Genomic DNA, 20,125 nt, shown 5'->3' with positions numbered 1-20,125 from the left:
AAATTAAAAGAGAAAAAAACTAAGATCAGATAAGGAAGTGCCATTCTTGGGAGGAATTACATGATCAAATAGGAACAAATGGAGCACAGACCTTATAGTCAACAGACATAAAACAATCTTCAAATTAGACACTGGAGCAGGAGTTTCAATTCTTTCAGACTCAGTTAAGTTTAAGTTAAAACAAGACTTCCTCCAGCCGTCGACCATAAAACTCCACGGTCCAGGAGGAATTTGACTGAAGGTCAAGGGACAGTTGTCTGCTAAACTCCAGTACAAAGGAACAGAAATCACAGAAACTTTACATGTGATCCACAGCCAAGAATGCTCACTGTTAAGTCAAAAAAGCTTGCACAGATCTACAATTCATCCACAAAATTGATGAATTGGAAAACCTTGAGGAAACCAGACAGATTTCCCAGGAACAGCAGATGAAGGAACTGGACAAAGATGACCAAGGCAAACAACAAACAATGGTAAATTCTTTGTCACGCACCCTTGTTGGCATGTCCGAACAGGAGGACATAAATCTGGTTGAGGATGTAGAGTCATACACCTCATTGACTACAAAATTCCTACCAGCAACAACATAGAGGCTGAATGAAAGACAAAGTACATGCTAAAATAAGGGAATACTGTGAAGATGTATAGACTATGTTCCAAACAATCTCACCCTGAAACATTACTTCAGAGAACACAGGCATTTCAGTGTCATGGAAGACTTGCTACTTTGTGATGAGAGGTTGATCATACCTAGAATCCTCGGACTTGGGATCCTTCAGAGAATGCACCAGGGATAGCCAGGCATTAAAAAGTGTTGTGCTGGAGCTTACAACTCAGTCATCTGGCCAGGCAGCTCAAAATCATTAGAGGAAATGATTTAGAATGGAATACAACATGGGGAAGTGTGAGGTCATGCACTTTGCTAGGAAGAATAGATGCATAGACTATCTTCTAAATGGGAAGAGAATTCAGAAATCTAGAGTGCAAAGGGACTTGGGAGTCCTAGTCCAGGATTCTCTTAAGGTTAACTTGCAGGTTGAGTCAGTAATTAGGAAGGCAAATGCAATGTTGGCATTTATTTCGAGGGGACTAGAATATAAAAGCAGGGATGTGCTGCTGAGGCTGTATAAGGTTCTTGTCAGACCACATTTAGAATATTGTGAGCAATTTTGGGCCCCATATCTCAGGAAGGATGTGCTGGCCCTGGAGAGGGTCCAGAGGAGGTTCACAAGAATGATCCCAGGAATGAAAGGCTTAACATATGAGGAACGTTTGAGAACTCTGGGTCTATACTCGATAGAGTTTAGAAAGATGAGGCGGGATCTGATTGAAACTTACAGAATACTGAAAGGCCTGGAAATAGTGGACGTGGAGAAGATGTTTCCATTAGTAGGAGAGAATAGGACCCAAGACCACAGCCTCAGAGGAAAGGGAAGACCTTTTAGAACAGAGATGAGGAGAAACTTCTTTAGCCAGAGAGTGGTGAATCTATGGAATTCATTGCCACAGAAGGCTGTGGAGGCCAGGTCATTGAGTGTATTTAAGACCGAGATAGATAGGTTCTTGATTGGTTAGGGGATCAAAGGTTATGGGGAGAAGGCAAGAGAATGGGGTTGAGAAACTTATCAGCCATGATTGAATAGCAGAGCAGACTCGATGGGCCGAATGGCCTAATTTCTGCTCCTTTTGTCTTATGCTCTTATGGTCTTATGACCTATGCATCACATGCCAAGAGCAAAAAGAACTGTTGATGGTGTCCTCATTTCCATCCAGACTGTCTCAGAGTGGACCATTTTGAGCTCAAAGGGAAGACATTCCTCATAGTTGTTGACTATTACTCCAGATGGATTGAGGTTAAATGTCTCCTTGGAACAACCTCAGATGCACGCATTAATTCACTATAAGAAATTTTTGCTGCTTATTGCATTCCAGATCTTGTCATTTCAGATAATGGTCCACAGTTTGTGAATAAAAGATTCAAGAATTTTTTTTTATTATTCATTCATGGGATGTGGGCATCTCTGGCTAGGCCAGCGTTTATTACCCACCCCGAGTTGCCCTTGTTCAGAGGGCATTTAAAAGTCAACCACATTGCTGTGGGTCTAGAGTCACAAGTAGGCCAGACCAGGTAAGGACTGCAGATTTCCTCCCCTAAAGGGCATTAGTGAACCAGATGGGTTTTTACAACAATTGTTTCATAGTCAGCCTTTTAATTCCAGATTTTTACTGAATTCAGATTTCACCATCTGCCATGATGGGATCCAAACCCAGGCCCCCAGAACATTACCCTATCTCTCTGGAATATCACTCCAGTAACAATATCACTATACCATTTTCCCTTATAGAGGGCTGTGGAATAGTCCACACAACTAGTTCATCCAGGTACCCACAAACTAATGGAGAGGCTGGAAAAGGAGTAAGGACGGTAAAAGCTTTGTTGTAAAAGAATGGTGAGATCAACTTAGCACTGTTGAATTAGCATCCATACCACTTCAGAATGGTATGGATATTCAGACCTTCTGATGGGAAGAAGACGCCTCTCCTGCCATGTCTAAAAGGAACTGATATAGAGGGAATAAGGGAGAAGGAGAACGAGCATCGTTAAAATCAGACCAGAAACTACAATCAGTGTCTTAGAGTGCATGATTTACCAGAATTTACCAGATTAGAGCGCAAAAGTCAAGAAGGCCAAGTACTGGAAAAAAGACAAAGTCCCAAGTTCTTTTCCTGTAGAGACTGATGGTGAAAAAGTGGAAAGAAACAGATGCGCACTTACTTCTAAGAGAAGACCATCAATGGAATGGACTAACTACCCATATGGTCAGGAAGACAACTTGAATAGAGAACCAATAGTTTCTGATGCTTCACATGCTACACTGCAGAGGTTGAGAGAGAACATGGAGAACTTGAATTCTATGCAACCTCCAAGAGAGCTTAGAACAAGGTTGGGGACTTTGGTGAAACCATCACAATGCTTATCTCTGTGAACCAGAGTTGAAGACAAGAGACTTTGGGGGAAGATGTAGGATAATGGAAATAATGTATTTATTGGAGTCAGGGGTGAGATGTAGTATAAAAGGTCAATGTTAAATATGTAAATGTATAGCCTACATTGTCAGTGATGTAAGATTATATGACAACAGAGGTTGGAGAGATAGTTCCATGTAGAGCCTTATGCTAAGTCTGTATTGTACATAATACTAAATAAGCCTGTATTGTACATAGTTAGTATTATGTTCAATAAAAGGTAGAGTTTACCAATAGCCTTCCCTCCAGCAGTATCTATAAGTCAAGGTCATGAGCAACCCCATCTAAATCCCACAACAATGATAACTGAATCTTAAGGACTGAAGTGGGGATGTTCGCTAATGATTGCATAGTGTTCAGTACCACTCGACACTGAAGCAGTCTGTGCACACATGCAGCAAGGCCTGGACAACATTCAGGCTTGGGCTGGTAAGTGGCAAGTTATAAAAACAGAAAGTGCTGGAAAAACTCTGCAGGTTTGGCAGCATCTGTGGGAGAGGGAAACAGAGTTAACATTTTGAGCCCAATATGACTCTTCTTCATAACTACGACAAGTTAAAGGAGAAATTGTTCAATGGGAGAACAAGTTCAGCCAGACGAAGGATGAGGACTGTTCAGGCCTCCAATCAAGGAAGAAGCTGGGAGCCCTCAGGGCATCCTGGTGGGGGATGGGGGTGTAGTGGGATTGGACGTCCATGGTGAAGAGGTTGGTGGTTAGGGCCAGGAAACTGGAAATTGTTGAAATGACATAGAGAGTCAGAAGAATCATGAAAGTATGCGGGAAGAAACTGGATAAGGGGAGAAAAAAAGAGTCAAGGTAGAAAGGAATGAGTTCCATGGGGCAGGAACAGGCTGAAATGATGGGTCTAACAAGGCAGTCCTGTTTGTAGATTTTGGGAAGGAGGTAGAAGCGGGCTGTATGGGGTTGGGGACTACGAGGTTGGAGACTGTGGAGGGAAGATCTCCAGAATTATGAGGTTAGTGACAGGCCTGGAAACAATGGTTTGATTTTTGGTGTGAGGTCATGGTCCAGGGAGGAGATAGGAAGAAGTGACTGAGAGTTGGCGCTCAGTCTCTGCAAGGTAAGAGTCAGTGCACCAGGCAACAGCACTATACTAGTCGGCAGGGTTTGATAATAATGTCAGGGTTGGACCTGAGAGAACAGAGTGCGGCAGGTTCAGAAGAAGACAGGTTGGAGTGGATGAGAGGAGCAGAGAAATTAAGACGGCTGAAAAGATCAAGAGCAGGTAAGAGGCGAGATGGAGGGGTCCAGGTAGAGGGATAATTCTGGAGGCAGGTGAAAGTGTCTGTTGAGCTAGCGGGGGAAGGACTCCTGGTCAAAGAAGAAGCATGGAGACGAAGGCGACTGAAGAGCTCAACATCGTGCCAAGCCCAAAATTCACTGAGGTGAAAGCATAAAGGGATAAAACTGAATCCTTTGCTAAGTACAGATTGTTCAGTGCCAGCGAGGTGAAGGCCAGAGTGAATACACAGCAAGAGATGGAATTAGAAGAAGGGAAGGGATATGATCCCCACCAGGGTTACCCTTGGACAAGCCTGATCCCAGAGTGGAAACCAGCTTGATACTTCTAGTTGTTTGTTTAAATACGTGGAGAGGAGCTACTGCAAAGAGGCACATGAGTCAGCTGCCAAACTTTTAACAAAAGAATAAAACATTTATTCAACAAGAAAAGATTAACTATATTACAATACTCCTTCACCCACAAGTATACCTTTACAGACATATACAGATTTGTAAGGATAACACAAGTCACAAAAGCTACCTTATACTTTAATGTATGCAGTAAGTACCCAGTCCAAGCAAACCAATAGGTGACCTGTGGTCAGACACACCACACTCTGAAACCAAGTGACAGATGCTGCCTCAACCAGATGCTATGGATCTCTCCTCAACTCCCCCCAGACGCTTGTCACACTGTGAGCCAACCAGTCTCACTGAACTCCGTCTTTCACACAAGGGTTTCCGATCTCCACTCTCCAAGACCTCGCCTTGGAATCTTCTCTGAAACTGATGTTTTCTCTCAGACGCCTTCCACAAGGGTTCGTCTCCAGGGTTTTGAACTCTCCTTCTGATGTTCTCTTCCCTGTGTCACCACATGCATTCAAGATGTCTTCCATGCACTCTCTCTCACCAACTCAGCCTTAACAGTACACCGCTGCTTCACATGCCCACAGCAAAGAGTTACAGACCTTCAGTTGTCTCTTTGAACCTTCTTGTCTCTTGCAAGCTGTTCTTGCTTTAAATCTGAAGCTTGGAGCCTTTCTCTCTGCCCCTCACTCTTAACTTCACTTAACAGGACCTTTCCCAGGTTCCTGTCCTTCGTTTGACTACAAGTTCTCATTTGGACTTTCCCCTCTTCCACTTTCCAGGATTTTTGGGGTTTTTCTTCACTTGGGACCTTTTTATTCTTTTGAGAAATCTGCAGTTTCCTCCCCCAGTGTCCAGTCTCTCTGGGTCCTGACTTTAACTGACTTAAAACTGTTGTTTCTTTAGTTCTATGTGTATGTCTATGGGAGGAATCTGCCCATCTGGCCCCCCATTACTAGGCAACAGCACCATTTTTCTACTCTTGTGTGTTTACCTTTACCTTATAGCAGTTGTAAACTCCTTGTTAGAAATGCAGGCAGCCTTTTAAAGTGAAACCAAAACTTCATTTAACCTTTCTTAACACAGAGATACTGAAATACAAATCAAACTTAAACTTTAAAGCTAAAACTCATTCCTAACACCCACAAGTACAAATATAACTTACTTAAACTATCTCTATTTCCCAACATGGGGTCAGAGGGAAGGGAAGAGGAGGAATGATCTGGAGGGCCAACGGTACCGATAAGTTATGGGAGCTTGTGTTCCGTAACACCTGAAAGGAAGAGAAGAAGTTTATTGTTAAGGCGTCAGACGAGACAAAGAAGGAAATGAAACTGGGGACCGGGACGTCTTTGAGATAGGGCAAGTCAGTGCTGCTGGAGAGAGAGGTCAAGAGTCTACATGTTGACAGTGCAGGGCACTGCGTATGGATCTAAGGATGAGGCAAGAACAGCAATCCGAGGAACACCGTATTTCTTGAAGATACCTGTAGTGTTGGGTGGATTCAAGACCTGAAGAATGGAACTCCAGTCGGAATCCACATGGGCTAAGTCAGAGCTGGAGACAGTCGCTGAGGACGGAAATGTGGCTGTGAAAGTGAGTTTTGCTAAACAGCTTATTAAACGCCAGGAGGGAAATGGAAAGCAATGAAGGTGAACACGGTGAAACAGACAAACAGAAATCCCATCAGGGAGAAGAACAGAACCTCTTCAAGGTAGGCATTCCTGGGAGCGAAGTGGCGGTGAATTAAACACTAAAATAAAAGCAAAATACTGCAAACGCTGGAAATCCAAAATAAAAACAGAAAGTGCTGAAAAAAAACTCAGCAGGTCCAACAGCATCTGTGGAGAGAGAAACAGAGTTAACGTTTCAGCCCAATATGACTCTTCTTCAAAACATCAGAAGTGGCAAGCAATTCGTGGCACTCAAGTGCTAGGCAATTATCACCTCCAACAAGAGAGAATCTAACTATCGTCCCTTAACATTACCATTGCTGAAAGCCCCGCTATCAACATTCTGAGGGTTATCATTGACTAGAAACTGAACTGGACTAGCCATATAACCACTGCGGCTACTAGAGCAGGTCAGAAGCTGGAAATTCTGTGGAGAGTAACTCACCTCCTGACTCCCTAAAGCTTGTCCATCATCTGCAAGGCACAAGTCAGGAACGTGATGGAATACTCCCCACTTGCTGGGATGAGTGCAGCTCCAACAACACTCAAGAGGCTTGACATCATCCAAAATGTTTGGAGAAATGCCTTTGTGTACTGCTGCCTCTTGTGGACTGTGGGTTGCCATAGTCATGTGACTGCTGAGGTCATCTTGGGTCAAAAAACGGTTTTGGGCAGAAGCCATTTTATCCACCACATGGAACACAGGACAAAGCAGTCCGCTTGATCGACACCCCACCTACCACCTTAAACATCCACTCCCTCTACCACTGGCGCACCATAAACAAGGTGCAGTGCAGCAACTGGCCGAGCCTCGTTCAATAGCACCTTCGGACCCACAGCCTCTACCAATTAGAAGTATAAGGGCAGCAGGTGCATAGGAACACCACCACCAAACTCCCCTCTAAGCCACACACCATCCTGACTCAGAAATACATTGGTCGTTCATTCACTGTAGCTGGGTCAAAATCCTGGAATTCCCTCCCTAACAGCACTGTGGGTGTACCTACACCACATGGACTGCAGCGGCTCAAGAAGGCAGCTCACCACCAGCTCAAGGGCAATAAATGTGATACCCACATCCCATGAATGAATAGATTAAAAAAAAAGAATGCCCATTTAAAAATGGCCGGTAATATTTCTCTCGGTATCCCTACCTCTCCTTCCTCACTTTTTCCTCTCTCCTTCCCTCTTCCAGGGCTACCAGGCTTATGTGCTGCCAATTTGAAATCATTGACCAGCTCCCTGTCAGTAAAATCCTCCTGGTAGCTCAGCTGATACTCAAAGCCTTTGCCAGAATTTGGGGCAATTATGCTACTCCTTCCCCGTCACTCACTGAAGGCAACGTTGGGCCCGATTTTAACTCAAGGTGAATGGGTTTAAAATTGGGCCCAGAATGAGTCGAATTGCATGTTTGCCCACAGGGGCTAGCTATCCCTTGTAGCTCCGAACAAGCGGCCATACTTCATTTCTGAATGCAGACAGTGATTGCATTCGGGATATTTGACTGTGTGTGGCCTCGCTCGTGAACTTCTCCTCAAATAGAGGATGCAACCAGTAATCACTGAAGGAAAAAGCCTTTTCACACAGAATGCAGGTAAATTGGGCACAGGTGCCCAATGGGTAAGCTACAGGATGAACGGCTGTCACCGTGTCAACTTGTGAAATTGAATTCAATGAATCAGGTTAATTTATTGGTTGGAACCAGAAAGGTAATTGTTAAAGACTGGTGTAAAAAGTACAAATGGTAGGTGTCAGCCATGTCCCAGTGGGTAACACAGAGTCAGAGGGTTTTGAATTCAAGTCTCACTCCAGGCACTTGAGCACAATATCTAGGTGGACACGCTCATTCTGTATTGAGGGGGTGGTGCACAGTCGGAGATGCCGTCTTTTGGATGTGATGTTAAACCGAGGCCCATTAACCCTCTCAGGTGGATGTAAAATAAGATCCCACGGCACTGTTCAAAGAAGAACAGGGAGTTCTCCCCGGTGTCCTGGCCAATATTTATTCCTCAACTAGTATCACTGACATAGATTATCTAGTCATGGGGAAGCTTGGGGTGCACAAATTGGCTGATGCATTTCCTACATTACAACAGTGACTACATTTCATCAATTGGTGCTTTAGGACATCCTGAGGTCATGAAAAGTGCTATAGAAATGCAAGACCTTTCTTTCTTCCACCATCTGTGTCGCCCATATGACAAGAACAATTTTTAATCCTGAAAATCAATTGCTGAACTAAATCATGCCACTTAAGTCAAGAGGCACATCACTTTAATGGTTCAAGGTACTCTGTTGCTACAATGCTTAACCCAAGATTGTTTTGTGCACTATATCGGCACAGTCATTAACTAGTTTAAACAAAAGCGGTTTAGTGACAGTGTTCAAGTCTACAAAAAAAAGAAGCTGACACAAATATGTCAAGCAGCGCCCTACTGAATGAATTAAACTCCCGACACAACCACTGTGCCAGTTTGACAATTGAAGACAGATTATTACTGGCAACTCCTCAACAGCGCGCACATCTCAGGCATCAGCTGTTCTCTTTTGGCCATTATGCACCTCACTCGCTCTGTGCCACATACTTACAAGAGCAGCACATGAGTCATATTACACCAGATGCAAGAGAGAACTGCCAGATATTTCTCTGCAAGTCCTGTACGTTTACAAGACTTGACACTGGAGCATGTAGAGCAGTATAGTATTGGACAGGCAAGAACTGCTTCCCTTTCCCTCTTGTCTAGTGTACATAGGCAACCATTCACACTGAGACAGATACAAGTCTTAGAGTGCCAGATCTGAGAAAGCGATTGTATTTCATCCTGTCTTTCCCTTACAACATCCAACCTCTGACTTAAACCGCTCATTATTTTTGTGGGACCTATCGGTTAAGTTTAGTGCTTCTCCCACCCGTCCCGCTTCATTTTAATCTTATTTTGTCCATCTGACCTGATGCTGCGAAGGGTGTGTCATCACGTTTCCCTTTACGCAGCTAAATTAATGAGCTGTCGGCAGAATTTGCTCCTTGGCTTCCCATAAACAACAGGGATCCAGATGCCCTCTGGTCACCTTGTGCAGCAACATCTCTTGTTAGCTCGACTGAATATGCAGCTATATTCCGACCTACTTGAACAATTATTATACCCAGGTATTGGAACGTCCCAGAATCCATTCTTATTACATAGGATATAAAGCAGAGAAACAGGCCATTCAGCCCAACCAGTCCATGCTGGCATTTATGCTCCATTTGGACCCCCTCCCATCTTTCCTCAACTAAATCTTTCATCATAACCTCCCATCCCCTTCTCCATCATATGCTTGTCTGTCCCCTTAAATCCATCCATATTATTCACTTCAACCACTCCCTGTGGTAGTGAGTTCCACACTCTCACCACTCTTTGGGTAAAGAAGCTTCTTCTGATTTCCTTGTTGGATTCCTTGGTGACTATCTTATATTGATGGCCTCTAGTTCTTCTCTTCCCCACAAAAGGAAACATTCTCTCTGGATCCACTCAATAAAAACATTTCATAATTTTAAAGACCTTAATTAGGTCACCCCTCAACCTTCCTTTATTAAGAGGAAAGAGTCCCACCCTATCAATCCTTTCCTGTTTTCTATACCCACAAATTTCTGATATCATTCTTGTAAATCTTCTCTGCACTGTCCAAAACCTGAATATCCTTTTAATGATATGGTGGCCAGAACTGCACCTGGTACTCTTAAGGTATTATATTTGAATAAAGGTAACTACAGAGGCATGAGGGAGGAGCTGGCCAGAATTGACTAGGAGATGAGCTGAGCAGGAAAGACAGTGGAACAGCAATGGCAGCAGTTTCTGGGAGTAATTTGGGAGATACAGCAAAAATTCATCCCTAGGAAGAAGAAGCATACTAAAGGGAGGACGAGGCAACCATGGCTGACAAGGGAAGTCAGGGACAACATGAAAGCTAAAGGGAAAGCATACAATGCGGCGAAGAGCAGTGGGAATCCAGGGGATTGGGAAGCCTACAAAGACCAGCAGAAGACAACTAAAAAAGAAATAAGGAGGGAGAAGATTAAATATAGGGTTAAACTAGCCAGTAATATAAAAGAAGATTGCAAGAGATTTTTTTAGATATATAAAGGGTAAGAGAGAGGCAAAAGTGGACATTGGGCCGCTGGAAAATGACGCTGGAGAAGTAATAATGGGGAACAAAGAAATGGCGGAGGAACTGAATAGGTACTTTGCGTCAGTCTTCACGGAGGAAGACACGAGTAACATCCCCAAAGTTCAAGAGAGTCGGGGGGCAGAGGTGAGTATGGTGGCCATTACCAAGGAGAAGGTGCTAGGAAAACTGAAAGGTCTGAAGGTGGATAAATCACCTGGACCAGATAGATTACACCCCAGAGTTCTGAAGGAGATAGCTGAAGAGATAGTGGAGGCGTCAGTGGTAATCTTTCAGGAATCATTGGAGTCAGGGAAGGTCCCAGAGGACTGGAAAATCGCTAATGTAACCCCCCTGTTTAAGAAGGGAGTGAGGCAAAAGACGGAAAATTACAGGCCGATTAGCCTGACCTCGGTCGTTGGTAAGATTTTAGAGTCCATTATTAAGGATGGGATTTCAGAATGCTTGGAAGTGCATGGTAAAATAGGGCAAAGTCGGCATGGTTTCATCAAGGGGAGGTCAGGCCTGACAAATCTGTTAGAATTCTTTGAGGAGGTAACAAGCAGGTTAGACAAAGGAGAGCCAATGAATGTTATCTACTTGGACTTCCAGAAGGCCTTTGACAAGGTGCCGCACAGGAGGCTGCTCAGTAAGATAAGAGCCCATGGTGTTAGAGGCAAGGTACTAGCATGGATAGAAGATTGGCTGTCTGGCAGGTGGCAGAGAGTGGGGATAAGGGGGTCCTTCTCAGGATGGCGGCCGGTGACTGGTAGAGTTCCACAGGGGTCAGTGTTGGGACCACAACTTTTCACTTTATACATTAATGATCTAGATGAAGGAACTGAGGGCATCCTGGTTAAGTTTGCAGATGTTACAAAGATAGGTGGAGGGACAGGTAGTATTGAGGAGGTGGGAAGGCTGCAGAAGGATTTGGACAGGTTAGGAGAATGGGCGAAGAAGTGGCAGATGGAATGCAACGTGGGGAATTGTGAGGTCATGCACTTTGGTTGGAAGAATAGAGGCATAGACTATTTTCTAAATGGGAAGAGAATTCAGAAATCTAGAGTGCAAAGGGACATGGGAGTCCTAGTACAGGATTCTCTTAAGGTTAACTTGCAGGTTGAGTCAGTAATTAGGAAGGCAAATGCAATGTTGGCATTTATTTCGAGAGGACTAGAATATAAAAGCAGGGATGTGCTGCTGAGGCTTTATAAGGCTCTGGTCAGACCACATTTAGAATATTGTGAGCAATTTTGGGCCCCATATCTCAGGAAGGATGTGCTGGCCCTGGAGAGGGTCCAGAGGAGGTTCACGAGAATGATCCCAGGAATGAAAGGCTTAACATATGAAGAACATTTGAGGACTCTGGGTCTATACTCGATGGAGTTTAGAAGGATGAGGCGGGATCTGATTGAAACTTACAGAATACTGAAAGGCCTGGATAGAGTGGACGTGGGGAAGATGTTTCCATTAATAGGAGAGACTAGGACCCGAGGGCACAGCCTCAGAGTAAAGGGAAGAACTTTTAGAACAGAGATGAGGAGAAACTTCTTTAGCCAGAGAGTGGTGAATCTATGGAATTCATTGCCACAGAAGGCTGTGGAGGCCAGGTCATTGAGTGTATTTAAGACCGAGATAGATAGGTTCTTAGGATCAAAGGTTACAGGGAGAAGGCGGGAGAATGGGGTTGAGAAACTTATCAGCCATGATTGAATGGCGGAGCAGACTCGATGGGCCGAATGGCCTAATTTCTGCTCCTATGTCTTATGGTCTTATGGGTGGTCTAACCAAGGTTTGATGCCAGTTTAGCATAACTTCCCTATTTTTCAATTCTAAAAGGAAAAAACAGCACTCCCTCAATACACTGGAGTGTCAGCCTGATTCTTGTGCTCAAGTTGTGGAGTAGGACTTGAACTCATAGCCTTGTAACTCAGAGGTATTACAAGCTGAGGCACGGCTGACAGCCTTATATTGACGGAATCATTTTCAACACGATACTGAGATTTTCATTGCTCTACCTTTGGCGATCATACCTTCAACTGCCTAGGCCCTAAACTCTGGAATTTCCTCCCCTACATCTGTCCACCTCTCTAGCCCTGTCATCCTTTAAGGTGCCGCTTAAAACCTATCTCTTTGACCAAGCTTTTGATCTCCTTGCCTAATATCTTCTTATCTGCCTTCGTGTTAAATCTTGCTTTGTAACACTTCCGTGAATGACCCTGGATCTATGTTAAAGGTGCTAAAGGGGAGGCGGTGGTGTAGTGGTATTGGCACTGGACTAGTATTCTAGAGATGCAGGGTAATGCTTGGGGAACCTCTGTTCAATCCGTGAAATTTGAATTCAATTAAAAAAAAATCTGGAATTAAATGTCTGCTAATGACCACAGAACCATTGTTGATTGCCTGAAGAACCCATCGGATTCACTAATGTCCTTCAGGGAAGGAAATCTACCATCCTTACCTGGTCTGGCCTACATGTGACTCCAGACCCACAGCAAATGTCCTCTGAACAACGGGGGAGTTTGGGATAGGTAATAAATGCTGGCCTAGCCAGTGGCACCCACAACCCAAAAATAAATAAATGCAAGCTATTGTTATTGTTCACAACCAGGTGGGATAACAATTAAAGTCACCACTCACTGTGACTCAGTACAAGACAAACTTGCCTTTTCATATAAGGTAGGTCACAGGGTCTACCTCTCCCTGTTGTAAAGCACTCAGAAACCTCTTGCACAAAGAGGGCTAACAGTAAGCCGTTATTGTCTATGATTATGCTAAAAAATTATGTTAATTTATGCATTACCGTTCACCCTACACCACCACGTTACCGACTGAAAGCATCAGCAGCATAAGAATAAAATTGTGCAACTGTAACCAGAGATGGGAATTCTAAGGGGAATAACCTTGAGCGCTAAACTGTTTGCCTTGGGATGAGTTTCCCTGAGTTTTAAAAAGATTTGAGTGATGGTTTTTCTGTTGAGCTCCATGTGCTTGAAGGTGAACTTCTCTGAGCATCCCCCAGAAGTCCCACCAGCTTCACTGAAAAGTCAGACAGTAGGAGGTGATGACAGCGCTTGAGCAGGTGTCCAGGAGCCACAAGCAAACATTTCTACCATTTCAGTTCACCTGTAGTTCTGTGCTGTTAAAGAAAAAGAAACATCAAAAGGAGGAGGAGCAAATGGAAGGGGAGGAAGAAGAATAGGAATGAAGTGGGAGAAGTCCATTCCCAATGGGATGGTAACCGATGGTAATAGGATTAAAGGTGGATCAAAGGGTTAAAAGTGAGTAAAAGCAAAATACTCTGGATGCTGGTTTTTCTGAAATCTGAAATAAAAACAGAGAGCGCTGGTCAGTTAGTACCTGTGAAGAGAGAAACAGTCAAATATGACACTTTTTCAAAACCCTTCTTCGGAAGAAGAGTCATATTTAACTCAAACGTTAACTATTTCCCACCTCCCATCCAGCTGTAGGCGTCAGGAGTGAAGTGAGTTTGCACAGTCTCCACCTGCTTTGGTTGACATGAATTCATACAATTTGGAGACTTAATTTCCATCCAGACGTTTGTTCAACCTAGAAGCGGGATGGCACTTTGAGAAGTGCATATACTGTGCAATAACAACAACAACTTATATTTATATAGCACATTTAACATAATGAAATATACCAATGAGCATTACAAAACAAAGAGTGACACCAAGACACATAAAGGATGTCAGAGCAAATGACCAAAGGCTTGGACAAAGAGGTAGGCTTTAAGAGGTGTCTTAGAGGAGGAAAGTGAGATACAGAAGTGCAAAGGTGTAGGGAGGGTATTCCAGAACTCGGGGCCCAGGCAGCTGAAGGAGTGATTAAAATCAGGAATGTAGGGGGAGGCAGTGGCATAGTGGTATTGTCATTGACTAGTATTCCAGAGACCCAGGGTAATGCGCTGGGGTTGAATCCCACCATGGCAGATGGTGAAATTTGAATTCAATAAAAATCTAGAATTAAAAGTCTGGTGACAACCATGAATCCATTGCTGATTGTCATAAAAACCCATCTGGTTCACTAATGTCCTTTAGGGAAGGAAATCTGCTGTCCTTATCTGGTCTGGGCTACATGTGCCTCCAGACCCACAGCAATGTGGTTGATTCTTAAATGCCCCCTAGGGATGGGCAATAAGGGCTGGCCTAGCCAGTGACACCCACATCCCACAAACGCTAAAAAAAAGAGCGGCTAGAATTAGAGGAGCACAAATGTCTTGGGGGTTGCTGAAAAGAGAGGCATGTTGTCGAAGCTTTGCATCTTGCACTCATCAGGACAAACTCAAGAATACCAAGGATTTTATAGCCCCTCCCCGCCCGGTGAGATATTACGGTCCAGCTGAACTGAATGGAGATTTAGATGGCTTGCTGCATCTTCCGGGGGCAAGGGGATAGGGTGGGGGTTAGGGGGAGACACGCCCCAGCTGGGTTGTAAAATCCTAGCCCAAATGTCAAACAATCACAACAATTTATACCCCAGCAACGTTCAAGTTCCGTTCCACCAAGACACTGTTTATAGCTTGTGTCGGGTAATGGGTTAATAGAATAGTTGTGGCAATGAGTGATGCAGACCATGATGTAACAGTGACATCAGCAGTCATGTGCTAGAGACTCTTGTACAGCAGACAGAGCAGGCAACACTCAGGAGAGATGTGCCTACTTGGTAGCTCATCATGTATATAGTGTATATAGTGTAAATAAACCAGTTTGAAGTAACTACCTGAGTCAGGCTAAGTCTCTAGATATGATACACCACACCACCAGGATATGAAATATCTTGGAGGGCTGTGCAGCTGGAGGAGGTTACAGAGATAGGGAAAGGTGAGGCCATAAAGTGATTTGAAAACAAGGATGGGAATTTTAAAATCAAGACTTTGCTTAACAGGGAGCCAATATCAGTCAATGAGCACAAGGCTGATAGGGGAACAGAGCTTTCTTATATAAATATAAATTGTTGGGAATGCTATTGCATATCATGGACTTAATTTCTTTCATAGGAATTTGGGGCCAGTTCCCTTGACCCCAGTCCTAAAAATGTTTGATTTTTAACATTTTGTTTGCTGCATTTTCCACCATGTTGTGCGAACAATTACTTTATGATGCAGTATATAAAAATACATGATACAATTAAAAGCCACAAAATATGATCTTAACTGATGAGTAACTGGGCATAATATACCAGAAATGTTAATCATTGTACCAACTGGCATTCAGCCCATCAGTACAGCCAACTAGGGAAAGCACAGCCAGAACTGAAGCTGCCAATCCATAACCCTCAGAAGTTTATCATTCAGTGCCGGCAGCCAGCTATGACAAGCCACCTCTCCACAAGAAACAGACAGTCATGCATCACTAGTCTGCAGCAAATAACCTATCACCTGATGCAAGGCAGCACCCAATAGCCTGACACCTGGAGTCAGCAAGCAGCCAATAGCCTGTCAACCAGAAGCCAGCCAGCAGCCACCTTGGATACAGTGAGCAGCCAATAGCCTGCTACCAGAAGTTAATGAGCAGCCAATAGCCTGCTACCGGAAGTTAATGAGCAGCCAATAGCCTGCTACCCCGGAAGTTAATGAGCAGCCAATAGCCTGCTACCGGAAGTTAATGAGCAGCCAATAGCCTGCTACCCCGGAAGTTAATGAGCAGCCAATAGCCTGCTACCGGAAGTTAATGAGCAGCCAATAGCCTGCTACCCCGGAAGTTAATGAGCAGCCAATAGCCTGCTACCCCGGAAGTTAATGAGCAGCCAATAGCCTGCTACCTGAAGTTAACCAGCAGCCAATTGCTTGCCACCTGAAGTTAACGAACAGCCAATAGCCTGCTACCTGAAGTTAACCAGCAGCCAATAGCTTGCTAGCTGAAGTTAACGAGCAGCCAATTGCTTGCTACCTGAAGTTAACGAACAGCCAATAGCCTGCTACCTGAAGTTAACGAGCAGTCAATAGTCTGTCACCAGAAGCCAGCCAGCGACCAATAGCCTGTCACCTGATCTTAACAAGCAGCTAATAGCATGTCACCAGCCAGCAAGCAGCCAATAAATCTGCCACCTGAAGCCAGCCAGCAACCAATGGCCTGCAACCTGAGGTCAGCGAGCAGCCAATAGCCTGCCACCCGAAGCCAGCCAGCAGCCAATAGCTTGCCACCTGAAACAAAAACAGAAAATACGAGAAAACTTCAGCAGGTCCAACAGAGAGAAAAACAGAGTTAACGTTTTGAGACTCCCTTCTTCCCCAAAGAAGAGCCATACGGACTTGAAATGTTAACTTTCTTTTTCTCCATATTACAAAAGCGTATAGGGGCACGAGAGAAAATGAAGACAAGAATTATATCAGAACTGATAGGTTATAACCATTAAGATGGGCTGAACAGACTCAGATTCTTTTCTTTAGAAAAGAGAAGGCTGAGGGTTGTCTTGATGCAGGACTGAGGCTGATAGGTTAAACGTAGAGATGTTTCACTTGAGAGGGAGTCCAAAACTAGGTGGCCATAAATATAAAATAGTTATTAATAAATCTAGTAAGGAATTCAGAAGAAGCTTCTCTACCCAGAGAGTGGTGAAAATGTGGAACTTGCTACCACTGTGGGAAGTTGAGGTAAATACAATAGATGCATTTAAAAGGAAGCTAGATAAATACATGAGGGAGAAGGCAGAAGGACATGCTGATGGGGTGAGATGAAGTAGGACTGGAGGAGGCTCATGTGGAGAACAGTCACTAGCATGGACCATTTGGGCCAAATGGCCTGTTTATATGCTGTAAACACTATGCAATGCCATGGAGTAGCTAGACTCCAGGAATGAGCTGGTAGCTTGTGGCTGGTGTTGGGGGGGTGGGAGGGGGGGTGGGCGAGTGGAAGCTGTAAAAGAGGAAGGGCGGGACCTAGTGTGGTGGAGCGAACTTGGGAACATGACTTAGGAAAAAAGTGAAAGAGGGACGGTGGAAAAAAATAATTACACTGCTTTGTTAATTGTTGTTTAGCAAGGATGTAGAATACAAGCTGGTGTGTCTGGGACTGGTGCGAAATGATCCTTCAACCCTGTTAAGCATTGAATTGTTTGAGCTGTCACTGCAACCACAACAGAAGACAATCAGGGAACAGGGTGGGATGGACATGCAGCCTTGGTGGAATGAGCAGCTTGTCAACAAATGTTTCTAGCTCCCCAGAATGAGAACACATGGATCAAGAAACATTTAAAATTGGCATATGCTGTACATCTCTGTACAGTTTTAGCAATAATCTGCACATCAGGCACATGTCCATGCAGCAGCTCGGAAGATACCATGATAAATGGCCACACAAAAAATATAAAGGGACCACACTGTGAAGAACACTGGCTGTGCAAGACAAGTAGATTTTAAAGGGAACAATTTCTTTGTGCACAGTTCTGGAATTTCCTCTCTAAAACTCTCCTCCTTTAAGAAGATCCTTAATATCCACCTCTTTAAGCAAGCTTTTGGTTATTTGTCCTAATATTTCCTTATGTAACTTCACAGCATCACAGAATTGTTACGGTGCAGAAGGAGGCCATTCAGCCCATCGTGTCTGCACCGGCTCTCTGAGCATCTTTACTTAGTGCCAATCTCCTGTCTTTTCTCCGTACCCCTGAACATTGTTTCTATTTACATTATTATCTAATGCCCTCTTGAATGCCCCAATCGAGCCTGCCTCCACCACACTTCCAGGCAGTGCATTCCAAACCCTAACTACTCGCTGTGTGCAAAAGTTTTTTCTCACCTCACATTTGCTTCTTTTGCAAAAATTGTGGTTCTCGATCCGTTTACGAGCAGGAACAGTTTTTCCCTGTCTACTCTGCTCAGACCCCTCATGATTTTGAAAACTTTTATCAAGTCTCCTCTTAGCCTTCTCCTCTCCCAGGAAAACAGTCCCAACTTCTCCAATCTTTCCTCATAACTGAAGTGTCTCATCCTTGGAACAGTTCTCGTAAACCTCTTCTGTACTCTCTCCAATGCATTCGCAAGCTTCCTATAGTGTGGTGCCCAGAAATGTGCACAATATTCCAACCGAAATCTAACTAGTGTCTTACATAAGTTCATCGAAACCTCCCTGCTCTTGTACTCTATGCCCCTATTAATGAAGTCTAGAATACTGTTTGCTTTAGAAACAGCTCTCTCTACCTGTCCAGCCACATTTAATGACTTATGTTATCATATACCCAGGTCTCTCTGCTCCTGCACACTCTTTAGAATAATATCCTTTATTTTATACTGTGTCTCCAAGTTCTTTACACCAAAGTGCATCACCTCACACTTCTCCACACTGAACTTCATCTGCACCTAACTGCCCACTCCACCAAAGCCAGATGGGAGTTCAGTCGTTTTGAAGTTCTACACTGTCCACCTTACAGTTTACAATTCTCCCAAGTTTTGTGTCATTATTGTGAAATTATCCCCTACACACAAAGGTCTAGATCATTTGAATATATCAGGAAAAGTAAGGGTCCCAATACCGACCCCTGGGGAACTCCACTACAAACCTTCTTCCAGTTCGAAATATACCCATTAACTATTTCTCTCAGTTTCCTATCCCTCAGCCAATTTTGTATCATGCTGCTACTGTCCCTTCTTTTTCATGACCTATAACTTTCCTCACAAATCTGTTGTGTGGCACTGTATCAAGCACCTTTAGAAGTCCACATACACAACATCAATGGCCTTTCCCTCATCAAACATCTCCGTCACTTCTTCAAAAAACTCCAGAAAGTTAGTTAGACACGATTTTCCTTTAATAAATCCATGCTGACTCTTCCGAATCAATCCACATTTTCCATGTGACTATTAATTCTATCCCAGATAATTGTTTCTAGAAGTTTCCCCACCACCAAAGTTAAACTGACTGGTCTGTAATTGCAGGGGCAGATCTTTATTACCTTTTTTGAACAAGGGCGTAATGTTTGCAATTCTCCAGTCCTCTGGCACCTCTCCCAAATCCAGGGAACATTGAAAGATTATTGCCAGTGCCTCTGTAATTTCCACTCTCACTTCCTTCATATTCTTGAATGCATCTCATCCGGTCCCGGTGCCTTATCAACTTTAAGTACCGACAGCTTGTCCAATACCTCCTCCTTATCAATTTTAAACGCTTCTAGTGACTGAGTTCTCTCCTCTGTCACCATGGCCTGGGCAGCATCTACCTCGTAGGTAAAGACAGATGCAAAGTATTCATTTAACACCTCAGCCGTGCCTGATGCCTCAATGTGTAAATCCCCTTTTATCTCCCTAATTGGCCCTACTCCTCTTTTTACCACCCTTTTACTAATGATGTGATTATAAAATACTTTGGGATTTCCTTTTATGTTAGCTGCCAATCATTTTTCATAATCCCTCTCTGCTTCTCATATTTGTTTTTTCACATCCCCTCTGAACCTTCTGTATTCAGCTTGGTTCTCAATTGTATTTGCTCCCTGACACCTGTCGTAAGCACAATTTTTTCTTCTTTAACTTAATTTCTTTCTCCTTTGTCACCCAGAGAGCTCTGGATTTGTTTGGCCCATCCGTCCCTTTTGAGGGAACATACCTTGAATGTGCCCAAACCATCTCATCTTTGAAGGTGGTCCATTGTTCAGCTACTGATTTTCCCGCCAACCTTTGGTTCCAGTCTATTTGGCCCAGCTCCGTTCTTGCCCCATT

Source organism: Carcharodon carcharias, chromosome 14, assembly GCF_017639515.1.
Source record: "Carcharodon carcharias isolate sCarCar2 chromosome 14, sCarCar2.pri, whole genome shotgun sequence".
Classification (NCBI taxonomy): Eukaryota; Metazoa; Chordata; class Chondrichthyes; order Lamniformes; family Lamnidae; genus Carcharodon; species Carcharodon carcharias.
This window is presented reverse-complemented; position numbering follows the sequence as displayed.